Genomic DNA, 13,203 nt, shown 5'->3' on the forward strand with positions numbered 1-13,203 from the left:
ATATATTCATATCTATATTCATATCTATATTCATATATATTCATATCTATATTCATATATTCATATCTATATTCATATCTATATTCATATATATTCATATCTATATTCATCTATATTCATATCTATATTCATATAGATATTCATATATATTCATATCTATATTCATATATATTCATATCTATATTCATATAGATATTCATATATATTCATATCTATATTCATATCTATATATTCATATATAGATATATGAATACTACTCAGCCGTAAAAAGGAACAAAATAACGGCATTTGTGGCAACCTGAATGGAGTTGGAGATCATTATTCTGAGTTAACTCAGGAATGGAAAACGAAATATCCTATGTTCTCACTTATAAGTGGGAGCTAAGCTATGAGGATGCAAAGGCATAAGAATAATATAATGGACTCTGGTGACCTGAGGGGAAGGTTGGGAGGGGGTTGCACATGGGGTACAGTGTACACTGCTTGGATGACAAGTGCCCAAAAATCTCAGAAATTAACACTGAAGAACTTATCCATGTAACTAAAATCCTCCTGTTTTCCCAAAACTATTGAAATAGATTTTTTAAAAATGACAAATATGAATAAAAGGACTCACAATTAGAAAAGCAGCAATTCACTTCAAGTAAACATGGAAAGGGCTAAGTACCATTCTAAGTTTATTGACATTGTGTTGTTTAACAATGACATTAAACAGTGTACTATTTTAGTCACCATTTCAAGATAGAGAAACTAAGGCAGAGGAAATTTAAGTATTTTGTCCAAAGACACACATATGGTAAGTGTCAAAAACACGATTTGAATCCAGTCAGTCTGGCATCAATGTTCCTTAATTTTCACCATTACTCTCTTTATTAGGGAAAAATAAACTCCCGTTATTAGGATTAGTAGGGAATGGTGCTTTTCTTAGGAGAAACGAAGAGGTTAAAAGCTCTATCTTTCCTGGGATCTGATCTCCTCTCTAAACTTGCCCCCTTATATTTCAAGGTAAAATTGACTGATTCCTGTTTGTGTGAGGCTCAGGGACACGGAGGAAGAAAGTAGGTGGTTCTCATTAGGCTGTAGAAAGGGGAAAGTTTTCTTTGGCTTTGCTATTTTGTGCTGCTTGTAGTCGAGGTGGTAACATCTAGAAGGCTAGGATCAGGATATGCAGGCAAATCCAAGCCTCTTAAGATTCACATATGGCCCATTGTTGACACCAGGGAAAGAATTTTGGTTTCAAAACCCCAACTAAGAGAAGTACGTGCATTTGGCTGGAGTGTTCTCTGTAAGTTTTACCCTCAGGAAACTGGCACAAGTAAAAGCTAGTGAGGATTTTAGGGGCATGAGGACCCCCACAGAATCTTCATCAGAGAAAGATTAATATAGTCAGTCTTTTTTTTTCTTTTCCCATATTTGCGCTAGTCTGGGCCATCTCTATCATCAGGTTATTGTAGTAGTTCCCATTTTTTGGTCAGATAACTTCACCTGCTTCCTACTGATGATTAAAAGCATTCAAAAGTATTTCTCTTGGTTGCACCCCTGGCCACTTTCTGTTTTATTTCTCATTTTTCCCTTTTGAACGCCCTGTATCCCACCCATGTCCTGCATTTCCGGCTTCAGTTTCTTTGTCCAAAACTGTTTCCTATGCCTAAAATGCCTCCCAATTGCACTTCCACATATTCAAAATTTTCAAGTCCAAATGCAAACTTGTCTTCTCCAAGAAGATTTTTCTGATTCCTTAGCCTGTTATAGTTTCTCACTCTTCAGAAAGCCAAGAGAAATGATCTGTTTTTTCTCTTATGGTAGATATGAATTATTACTTTGCAGTGAATGAGCTGTGTTTTGTCTACACCATAAGACTGTACACTTCTTTTTCTTTTTTTTTTTTATTTTTTTTTGAGACAGAGTCTCGCTGTGTTGCCCAGGCTGGAGTGCAGTGGCGCGATCTCGGCTCACTGCAGCCTCTGCCTTCTGGGTTCCAGCGATTCTCCTGCCTCAGCCTCCCAAATAGCTGGGATTACAGGCATGTGCCACCACGCCCGGCTAATTTTTGTACTTTTAGTAGAAACGGAGTTTCACCATGTTGGCCAGGCTGGTCTCAAACTCCTGACCTCAGGTGATCCACCCGCCTCGGCCTCTCAAAGTGTTGGGATTACAGGCGTGAGCCACCGTGCTTGGACAGACTATACACTTCTTAAGGGCAGACATCACTAGGCATTTATATTCCCACAGCTCATAGCCTTTGTTCCTTTACCCAGTCATTTATTTAACAGTAACGAACAAAAGATAGGCATTGCTTACATTCATGAAGCCAATATAGGATAAGTACACACAGTAAGCCTTCAAATATTTGTTGCATGATTGTTCATCATAGTTGATGTATTTACTGGTTGTATTAGACTATGCAGGCTGCTATAACAAGATACCTTAGACTGTAATTTATAAACAATATAAATTTATTGCTCACAGTTTTGGAGACTGAGAAGTCTAAGATGAAGATGCCAGCAAATCTGGTGTCTGGTGAGGGTCTGTTTCTCATAGATGGTGCCTCTGTGTCCTCACATAGTAGAAGAGGCAGAGGGGAAAAACAGCCTCCCTCAATATCCTTTTATAAGGGCACTAATCCCTAATAGGTTAGGGATTAGAGTCTGCCCTCATGACCTAATCACCTCCAAAAGGCCTGTAGTAGTTCTCCTTAGACTGTAGAAAGGGGAAATTGTCCTTAATACCACCACAATGGGGAGTAAGCTTCAACATATGAATTTTGGAGAAACGCCAACTTTCAGACCATAGGACTGGTCTTTATTGTAATAAATAGGCCTTTAAGTATAAAGAAATATTAGGTTTATATTTAAAAGTACCTCAAGGTGTATACAAAGGTCTATAGGATTCCTTTAATATTTAACATCCACAAGAAAGCTTAAGACACCATAAATTCAATGTAAGTTGATAATAATAGACACCTTAAAACATTTTAAATGTTTTAATTTTTAAGCCTATTATTTAAAAGCCCCTGAATGGGGGAATAATTACGCATTCTGGGCAGAATTTACATGGTATGGAATCAGGGTCTCAAGATTAAATCAGCCATACTCAGCATAGAAAATGCTCCTAATTCATTTTACTTTTACAGTAAAATGGTCTATGGACCCAGATAGTTTACTCTTGCCATTAAAACATTAATTCTAATGGCGTAAATGGCAAATCAAGTTCTCTGACAGAAATTAGTGGAACTCTAGTTTGATATGTGCAAATTATAAAGTCAACAACAACACTTAAGCAGCTAACTCAGGAGAATAGTATTTTTAGGAAAACTCCTGCCTTTAAGCCCAAGCAATTGTGATCACTTTGAGAATTGTTCTTCTTGGTTATCTGGGATAATCCTCACCACCCTGTCAAAATTGACTATAAAAAGCATCATACTTTATGTGAAGTTTGCTAATTTTAGGATCACTAGAAAACAGTGTCTCCTGTCTCCTCGAACTCAGGGACCCCGATAAACCTAGTCAGGAATCCTGGGATTGTGCAACTCTCATGTAGCCAGGTAGGTGGCAGGGCTGTCTCCAAAGTCCTGCTGTCATTGGCCTTCAATGCATCTCACCTCTGATCCCTCCTTTGTGTGTGCCTAGCACTTTGTGTATATGTCTATAAGTGTACTTACAATATTGTATTCTAATTATCGGATTGCCAATCTGTCACTAAATGAGATGTGTCTTGAGGGCGAGGACTGAGTCGTTATGTCTCAAGCAACTAGAATGAATCTTTAAATAAATATTTGATGACTGACTTAACAAATTGCATATGTTAGGCAGAGATGTCTTAAGAATAGAAATGGTGTCAGAAAATCAAGAAGAACACTTACTTAACCTTTACTTTCCCCACTGATTAGCTGGTGAATAAAATCACTTAATTAGAAATTCAGTTCTTTTTCTTTTCTAAAAAAATCCAAGTACTCCTGGTGTGGCTAACATATAAATACCTATAGGTGATTTTTGGATAAGTTCAGTGGTTCTCAAACATCAGGGTGCATCAGAATCACCTGGAGGTATTGTTAAAACACAGATTGCTGGGCTTCACCCCCAGAGTTTCTGATTTAGTAGGTCTAGGATAGGGCCTAAGAATGTGCATTTCTAACACATTCTCAGGTGACATTGATGGTGATGGCTCAGGGAACACGTTTTAAGAACCACTGGCTTACTGTAAAGGAACTATCAGATCATTACCAGAGGGTAGATTTTGATGGCTATAGACAGTGCAGGAGAGTATGAAAGGAGGAAGAAAGAAGGAAAAATGGAGAGTAAACATAGCTCCAAGACAAGTTACACTTTACAATTTTTTTGATGGCCTGAAATAGTAGAAATCTTCGAAGTGTAATGTGTAGTTGTGGAATTGGCACAGTGCACTCACCTTGGGAATAGAAAATACGACTTTCTAAATACAATATTCTTTACACCTTAAAAGGGGTACTTCAATAAATGCGTTAAATGCTTATTTAACAGTTTATAAATATAGCATGCTTTTTCCAAGTCATTTGGCCTTTAAAATGTGTGATTGCTTTTTTGTCCAACAATAAGAGGCTATTTTGTGCTATTTTCCCCATGAATACTGCTGTTATTACTTAATATTTATTAAATAGCCACCATAGTGGCTTTATTCTTACAGAAGAGGTTTTTCTTCTTTAAATTTCTGTGTGGAACAGGATTTTCCTGCTGCCTGTCAAATTGAAACCATATTAAACAACACAGAATAACTTGAAGCAGACTGGGGTAAGAGGAATCAATGCCCACTTTTCTGAATTTAGAAAAGCCAACAACAACAAACGAAACATTTCCTTCTTTTAGCTTGATCCTAATGTGTCTATTAGGAATGCAGTTGCAAATACATCCAATCAATTAAACAGGTCACACACTGATGAGCCTTAAGATTTATTGTTTAGAAGTGAAATGTAGGAACATATCATGTCAAAGGAAATTGGATCCATAGTTTAAGGGAAGATAAATCAGACTTTGCAGGTAATAATCTTCAGAAAAGTCATTTTAAAGAGACACTGTACATGTTGGATTTGATAACTTGAGGAGAATAAGAATTATAATAGTGCTAAAGGGTGAAGCTGAGAATTTAAAGACTGGGGAAAATTTGATAAAAAAGAGTCATGCTTTATGACATGGATTAGGAAGCTGCAAGGATAGAATTCACAGTCCTAATTTCTGTTATGTGGAAAAAAGAAAAAAATCTATTTCATGATAAGACATAATCACAATTCTAGCAGTCTCAAAATAATTATTTCTAGTTCAAAACTATATAATGAATCACAACACAAAATAAATATGCCTTCAGACATATTGAGGCTGGGTTTTATTTTTCTCTTTCTCCTCTGATTCCTCTCCACCGAATGTGTGAATGCATAAATAATGGAAGAAAAGACTAAGACAGGGAATTACCACACAGAACAATTTGAAGAAAGCATCAATTATGGTTCTATTATGGGTTGAATTGTGTCCCACAAAAAGGTATGTTGAACTCCTAATCCCCCATACCTCAGATTGTGACCTTATTTGACAATAGGTTTGTTGCAGATGTAACTAGTTAAGATGAGGTCATGCTGGAATAGGTGGCCCTTAAAAGAAGTATGACTGGTGTTCTTATAAGAAAAGGAGAGGAGACACAGATGCATAAGAAAAATGCTATGTAACAACAGAGGCGGAAATTTGAGTGGTGCACCTACAAGCCAAGGAATGCCAAGGATTGCCAGACATCACCAGAAGCTAGGAAAGAGGCATGGAATAGATCTTCCCTCAGAGGAAACCATTCCTGCTGATACCATTTCAGACTTCTAGCCTCCAGAACTGTGAGAGAATATGTTTTTGTTGTGTTAAGCCACCCAGTTTGTGGTGCTATGTTATAGCAGCCCTAGGAAACTGATGCAGTTTCTTTCTCAAAACTTCATATGTTTCAAGATTTGTTCACATAAAGGGCTAAACTTTCCTTCTACGTTAACTCATATTTCACCACTCAAGTCAGTGAAAACCTTTAATGAAACTAAAAATCATCAATAAATGAGATGAGTTTTTAGTAGGATGATTCTCAGGAATGTATATATAATAGCAGTCAACACACATCCTAGGGCACACTATCCAAATAGAAATGGAAGAAGAGATTAAGTGGGAATAAAAATGCCTGAAAATATTCTATATTTTATTTTTAATAGTAGGAAAACTTTTTTGTTCTCACTAATATGTTATTATAAATGTTACATATAGATGATATTTTAGTGAGAGCAATGCTACTGGATGTAGTTAATTACTTTTAAATTCTTAGTTTAATAGTTTGTGATGCAATGATTTAATGGTCTGGTTCTAAATTTAGTATATGTTGATACCTGGTTTTAATGGTTATTATAGTCAAAAAACCTAATTCACAAAAATATATAGGACCAAATGAAAAGAGTGCACTGTTGGCTGCATTTATTAAATACTAATGTTTAATTCTTTGTTCCAACCACCAATTTTGTAAATGTTTTGGTTAAATTATGTTGATACATTAGTTTTTATTTTAAATAATTTAGAAGTAAATTGCGAACATCATAGTACTTTCTCTTTTCACATTCAGCTTATATCTACTAATAATAAAGACATTCTCTTATATAACTACTATATTAATATGGCACCTAAGAAAAGTGACAGTAATTCTCTAATGTTACCTAAAATGTAGTCCATATGAAAAACATGATAATTGTCCCAAGAATGTCTTTTATAGCCTTTTTTGAACCAATGGGCAATGTAGGTTCACATATTACATTTTTTGTTTTATTAGCCTCTCAGAAAAGAATATGTCTTTCATCCGTTTTATTTTTCATGACATTGACTACTTTTTAGTCTAAGATTGCTTTCCTGTAGAATGTCCTGGATTCTGGGTTAGTCTTATTGTTTCCTCCTGGGATTGTTTAACTTTTTACAAGTCACATGTGTTTCTTATGAACTAAAAGTAAGGCCTCTAGAAGCTTGATTAAATTAAGATTAAATGTTTCAGCAGGAATATTTTAAAGACAATATCATTTATTTCAATTTGCATTACATTGATAGGCACACCACATCTGGCTGCCCGTATACTAGTAACAGTACACTTGATCATTTGCTTAAGGTGGTGACCTCCAGACTTCTCCACTATAAATGCACTTTCCCCTAGGCATATTTCCACAGGGCCAATATTCTTTCCACAACTTTTCACTAAACTGCTTTAGCATTCATTAATAATCATTGCCTTGATCAATGATTACTTTAGAGGTTACAAAACAGTGGTTTTCTAAATTTCTCATTTATTTTACGTTTAATTTATTAACTGGTATTCTGGAAAGAAGCCATCTCCTTTTATCTACCTTTCTCCATGTCTGGGGCAGGAAAGTGCAAGGTGAGACTAAAACATCTTGTTTCAGAGATCACAAGGTGGTGCTTGAAGACAAATAGAGACATGTCACTTCACAAGGGTACAGGATCCACCTTGAAGAAGCTCCCACTCAAATTGTTTCAAATGTGGCCAGTGGGACCTCATGCTTCTTGAGTGTCATTACTTCTAGGACTATCAATAGCCAGAACTAGGAAAAATGCTTTTTAAAATTATGAGTTCGTCTTGATACTGTCATCTTTTTATTTTTATTTGTGGTAAAAATACACATAATAAAATGTAACATCTCAATCATTTTTAAACATACATTTTCATAATGTTGTGAAACAGATCTCTAGTACTTTCATCTTGCAAAACTGAAAGTCTATACCCATAAAACTCCCCCTTTCTCCTCCCCGCAGCCACTGGAAACCACCATTTTACCTTCAGTTTCCAAGATTTTGACTTTGTTAGATATCTCAAATCAGTAGAATTACACAGTGTTTTCCCTTTTGTGACTGGCTTATTTCACTCAGCATAATGTCCTCAAGGTTTATCCATGTTGCAGCATGTGACAAGATATTTTTCTTTTTTAAGGATGAATAATATTCCATTGTATGTATATACCATGTTTTTGTTTATTCATTCATTAACGGACTTTTGGGTTGCTTCTGCTTCTTGGCTATTTGTGAATAATGCTGCAATGAACTTGGGTGTGCAAATATCTCTTCAAGATCCTGCTTTTAATTCCTTTGGATATACACCCAGAAGTAGGATTGCTGGATCATATGGTAATTCTATTTTTAATTTTTAAAGGAAGAGTTGCACTGTTTTGCATAGTGGATTTCAGTTCATTTTTTTAAGTTGCAGAGCTTTCTTGTAATTTATTCATTACTTCTATCTCATTTTTAAAATCTTTTTAAATTTTTTACCATTTTTAAATCAAAATGTTTGTTTTCATGTTGAAATTGTACATGAAACTTTAGAAAATATACAACAGATATAAATTTCAGGAGATCATTGTTACCCTCCAACACAGTAACATTGGAGCCAGTGGCATTATCCAGTCATCAAATGTATACATTTAACACAATGTTATGATTCGTGGAGTGCTTTCTACCATTTGTCCTTCTCAATATTTTATTTCAAGTAAACAACATATCATTTGTTTGTTGAATATAAAGTTGGTCTACTTGCATGTACTTTTTATAATTGGGTTCTATTATGGGGTATTTTTTTGCTTTTATTATTATTTTTAATTGACACATAACAATTTTACATATTTATGGGGTACAGTGTGATATCTCAATACATATATACAATGTATAATAATGAAATCAGAGTAATTAGTATATCCATCCCCTCAAACATTTATCATTTCTTTGTGTTGGGAACATTCAAAATCCATTCTTATAATTATTTGAAAATATACCAAAAATTGTTGTTCATTCTAGTCAGTCACCCTAGAGTGCTATGGAACACTAGAACTGATCCCTCCTCTTTAGCTGTACTTTTGTTATCTGTTAACTGGCCTTTAGCTATCTCCACCTTTCCCCTACCCTTCTCCACTTCTGGTAACCAGTATTCTTCTCTCTTCGTCTATGAGATCAATTTTTCTAACTTCCACATATGAGTGCGAACATATGGTATTTGTCTTTCTGTGTTTGGCTTATTTCACTTCACATAATGTCCTCCAAATTCATCCATGTTGCTACAAATGACAGAATTTCCTCCTTTAAAAAATTATATTTCTTTTCATTACTCTGAAAATGTCGGTGCCTAACCACATGTATATATACACATACACTTATTTACATTATCTTACAATATATCTAAATTAGTTTCAAAATTACAATCAATATTAAAAACAAAAACAAACCTACTGAGTTTTCTGTGCAGCTATTTTTGTCTTTTTACTGTGTCTAAGGATGCACAGGCAGAGTATTGTGTTAAAAATTATTTTAAATAATTATTTTCTGTGTATGATTGTTTTTCATATATATTTATGCTCATATGTTTCCATTTGTGTTGAAAAATTTATGTTTTATACTTTTTAATTTAACTAATTTATTTTTGAGATGAAGTCTCGCTCTGTCACCCAGGCTGGAGTGCAGTGGTGCAATCTCGGCTCACTTCAACCTCCGCCTCCCAGGTTCAAGTGATTCTCCTGCCTCAGCCTCCTGAGTAGCTGGGACTACAGGTGCCTACCACCACTCCTGGCTAATTTTTGTAGTTTTAGTAGACATGGGGTTTCACCGTGTTGGCCAGAATTGTCTCGATCTCTTGACCTCGTGATCCACCTGCCTCATTCTCCCAAAGTGCTGGGATTTATCTTTCAAATAAAATTATAGCAGTTGCGTAGTTTAAAAGTTAACAGGAGGCCGGGCATTGTGGCTCATGCCTGCAATCCCAGCACTCTGGGGGCCAAGGCGAGCAGATAACTTGAGGCCAGGAGTTCAAGATCAGCCTGGTCAACATGGTGAAACCCCCTCTCTATGAAAAATACAAAAAATAAACTGGGCATCACAGCGGCATGCACCTGTAGTCCCAGCTACTCGGGAGGCTGAGGGCTGAGAATCACTTGAACCTGGGAGGCGGAGGTTGCAGTGAGCCTAGATCATGCTACCGCACTCCAGCCTGGGCGACAGAGCAAGACCTCGTCTCAAAAAAATAAATTAATAAAGTCAACAAGATATAAAAAGATACACTCAGAATACTCAGAGAAGACGTGCTCCCTCCACCTGTCCTCCATTTTCATTAGTTTATGATGTTTCTAGTTAGTCCTTCCATCCTTACTGTATTTCTTCTTGCAAAACTAAATCAAATAATCCTCAGTTTTTAAAAATGTTGCATGTACCTCACTGTGTCACTGTATCGTAGTTTGTAGGACCAGTACCTTATTAGTGAATATCTAAGTTGTTTCAAAGTTTTGTTATTACAAATAATGCTGCAATGCATAACCTAGGGCATACTCCTTTGGAGTTGTATCTATGAGGTAGATTCCTAGAAGTTGAATAGCTGGATCAAAAACTAAAACCACAGAATTTTTGTAGATATTGCCAAATGCCTCTCCATCGGGGTTTAAACATTTTGCACACTTACCAGCAATTTAAGAAAGTGACTATTTCTTTACACTATGCTAACAAACTTTATCGTCAGTGTGTATGAAAAATGCTACCTCAGTATGGTTTTAACTTGAATACCTTAGGTGTGAGAGTGTTTTCTCACATATAAAAACTATTTGTTTTTCTTTTCCTGTGAGTTGTTTACGTCTTTTGTCATTTATTTCTATTGTGTTTTCAATTTTTTAAAGGTGCAGATAGAAATCTTTTACTTGTTTTTATAGGTGGCACACATAGTTTCTGCAATAAAATCACAGAATATTAGAAATATTTTCAAACACTCCTTTTAAAGATGATCTTTCCATAATGTGAGTTTCTTTTGAAAATGAGATGTCCTCTTTATTATTGTTACAATATCACTTTTCCTTTGAAGGTAGATGGGTTGTTTATTCTTTTTAAAACTACGTTCTAAGTAACACATGACTGAGAGCTTTTTGTCATCAGAGTAAAGGTCATCACACTTGAAACACTTATCTTTTAGTAAAAGAAAAATGCCTAATGCATCTTTAAGTTCTAAAACTTCTTTAAGTACTTCGTCTCAAGGTAATCAAAGAACCTCTGTGTGATACAAAATTGTTTTTGTGTCACTCACCATATATGTATGGAAGATATGTCACCATGTATTGGTCTGTTTTTTTGTGTGTGTGCTTAAATGACATACTGTAAATTATAAGTAAAATCTTTTTCTTCTTACACCCCCAAGGATCATGTTATATACTCCACTTTGGAGATCACTATTAAGTAGAATAGCCAGTGCCTATTGTATCTAAGGCAAAGAACCATAGTAATGTCCCCAACACTAGACTAGATGGTTTTGTCTCTTGTAAACCTCAAAACCTTTTCATGTTCTACTTAGTAAGTAAGATCTTGAGAGTCACAACTTTAGATTTTACTGAGCTCTAAAATATAGTTTCCAGTTAATCTTGCCAGAGTCTCATATACTGTTTTAAGCCATCAACCTAAAGTGAATACAATTTTTTATTTTTTAATCTATATTCCTTCCCTGTTTTTCCTGGTAAATAATCCCATTTTGGTTTTTATGAATGATCCCTCCCCCGACCTGGTGAAACTTTCAATCAAGGGATCCTGCTTTACTTGCCATCAAGTAGGCACAGGAGCCAGACTTGGCCAATCAGAGCACTTCGTCACCATAGAAAAAGTGATCAAGTCAAGATTGGCTATGTGACACAAATCAGACCAATGAAAGTTATTTATAGGTATGGATTTTGATAGAAAGTAGGTCTCTAGTCTTCCCAGATAGTAAGTGCTAAACAGTATGTGAATCATGAACCGCAAGTGAACATCTTTACCATATTGTGAAGACAGCCTATCTCAAAATGAATCTAATGGACAGCTAATCAGAGATTAAAAAGAAAGAAATTGAATCTTGATTTTGTTGCTGGAGCATCTGGGATCCAGCCACACCTGAAGGAAGACTATCCTTATAAATTCTATTTATTTTACTTATTATTATTTTTAATTGACAAATCATAATTGTATACATTTATCAGGTACAGTGTGATGTTTTGATATATGTATACAATATGGAATAATTAAGTCAGGTGAATGTATCCACCTGGCATACTTATCATTTTTTATGGTGAGACATTTGAAATGTATTCTTAGTTATTTTGAAATATATAATGCGCTATTATTGACTATAGTTGCCCTGCTGTGCAATAAATCTCAGAACTTATTCCTCCTGTCTATCTGAAACTTTGTACCCCTTTATCAACAGGTATAAGCGAGATCATGTGGTATTTGTCTTTCTGTGTATGGCTTATTTCACTAGCATAATGTCTTCCAGATTCACCTATGGTGTAGCAAATGACAAGATTTTCTCTCCTTTTAAGGCTGAAGAGTATTCCATCGTGTAGATACACTATTTTTAAAAGTCTGTTTATCTGTTAATGGACACTTAGGTTGATTCTATATCTTGGCTATTGTGAATAATGCTGCAATAAACATGAGTGTAAAGATATTCATTTAAAATACTAATTTTACTCCTTTGGATATACACCCAAAAGTGGGATTACTGGATCATACAGTAGTTCTATTTTGAGTTTTTTTGAGGAACCTATATACTGTTTTCCATAACAGCTGTACTAATTTACATTCCCATCAACAATGTACAAGAGTTCACTTTTCTCCACTTCCTTGCCAAAGGTTATCTTTCATCTCTTTGTTAACAGGTGTGAGGGGATATTTCGCTGTGGTTTTAATTTGCATTTTGATTATGGATGCTGAGCATTTATCACTAATCTATTGCGATTTATGTGTATTCTTTCAGGAAATGTCTGTTCAGGTCCTCTGCCCATTTTTTAAATATAATTATTTATTTTCTTGCTATTGAGTTGTTTGAGTTCCTTATATAGTTGGGATGTTAATCCCTTATCAGATGTGTAATTTGCAAATATTTCATGTGTCAAGAATACACAATGGGGAAACAATAGTTTCTTTAATAAATAGTGTTGGGAAAACTGGATATCCACAGGAAGAAGAATAAAGTTGGAACCTAGTCTTGCACTATATACCACAATCAACTCAAAATGGGTTAAAGACTTAAATATAAGACATTTTAAAAAATAACGGCTTTATGGAGATGTTTCATATACCATATATTTCACACATTTAAAGTATATAGTTTTTAGTGTATGCACACAGAATGTACAACCATCACCAAATCAATTGTAGAACACTT

General features: G+C 35.1%; 1 pseudogene; it reads left to right on the forward strand.

The window, feature by feature from the left end:
* The window catches only part of LOC116811132 (elongation factor 1-alpha 1-like), a 91,924-nt pseudogene that overhangs the window by 51,975 nt on the left and 26,746 nt on the right, over positions 1 to 13,203 (forward strand).

Source organism: Hylobates moloch, unplaced genomic scaffold (assembly GCF_009828535.3).
Source record: "Hylobates moloch isolate HMO894 unplaced genomic scaffold, HMol_V3 SCAFFOLD_7, whole genome shotgun sequence".
NCBI lineage: Eukaryota > Metazoa > Chordata > Mammalia > Primates > Hylobatidae > Hylobates > Hylobates moloch.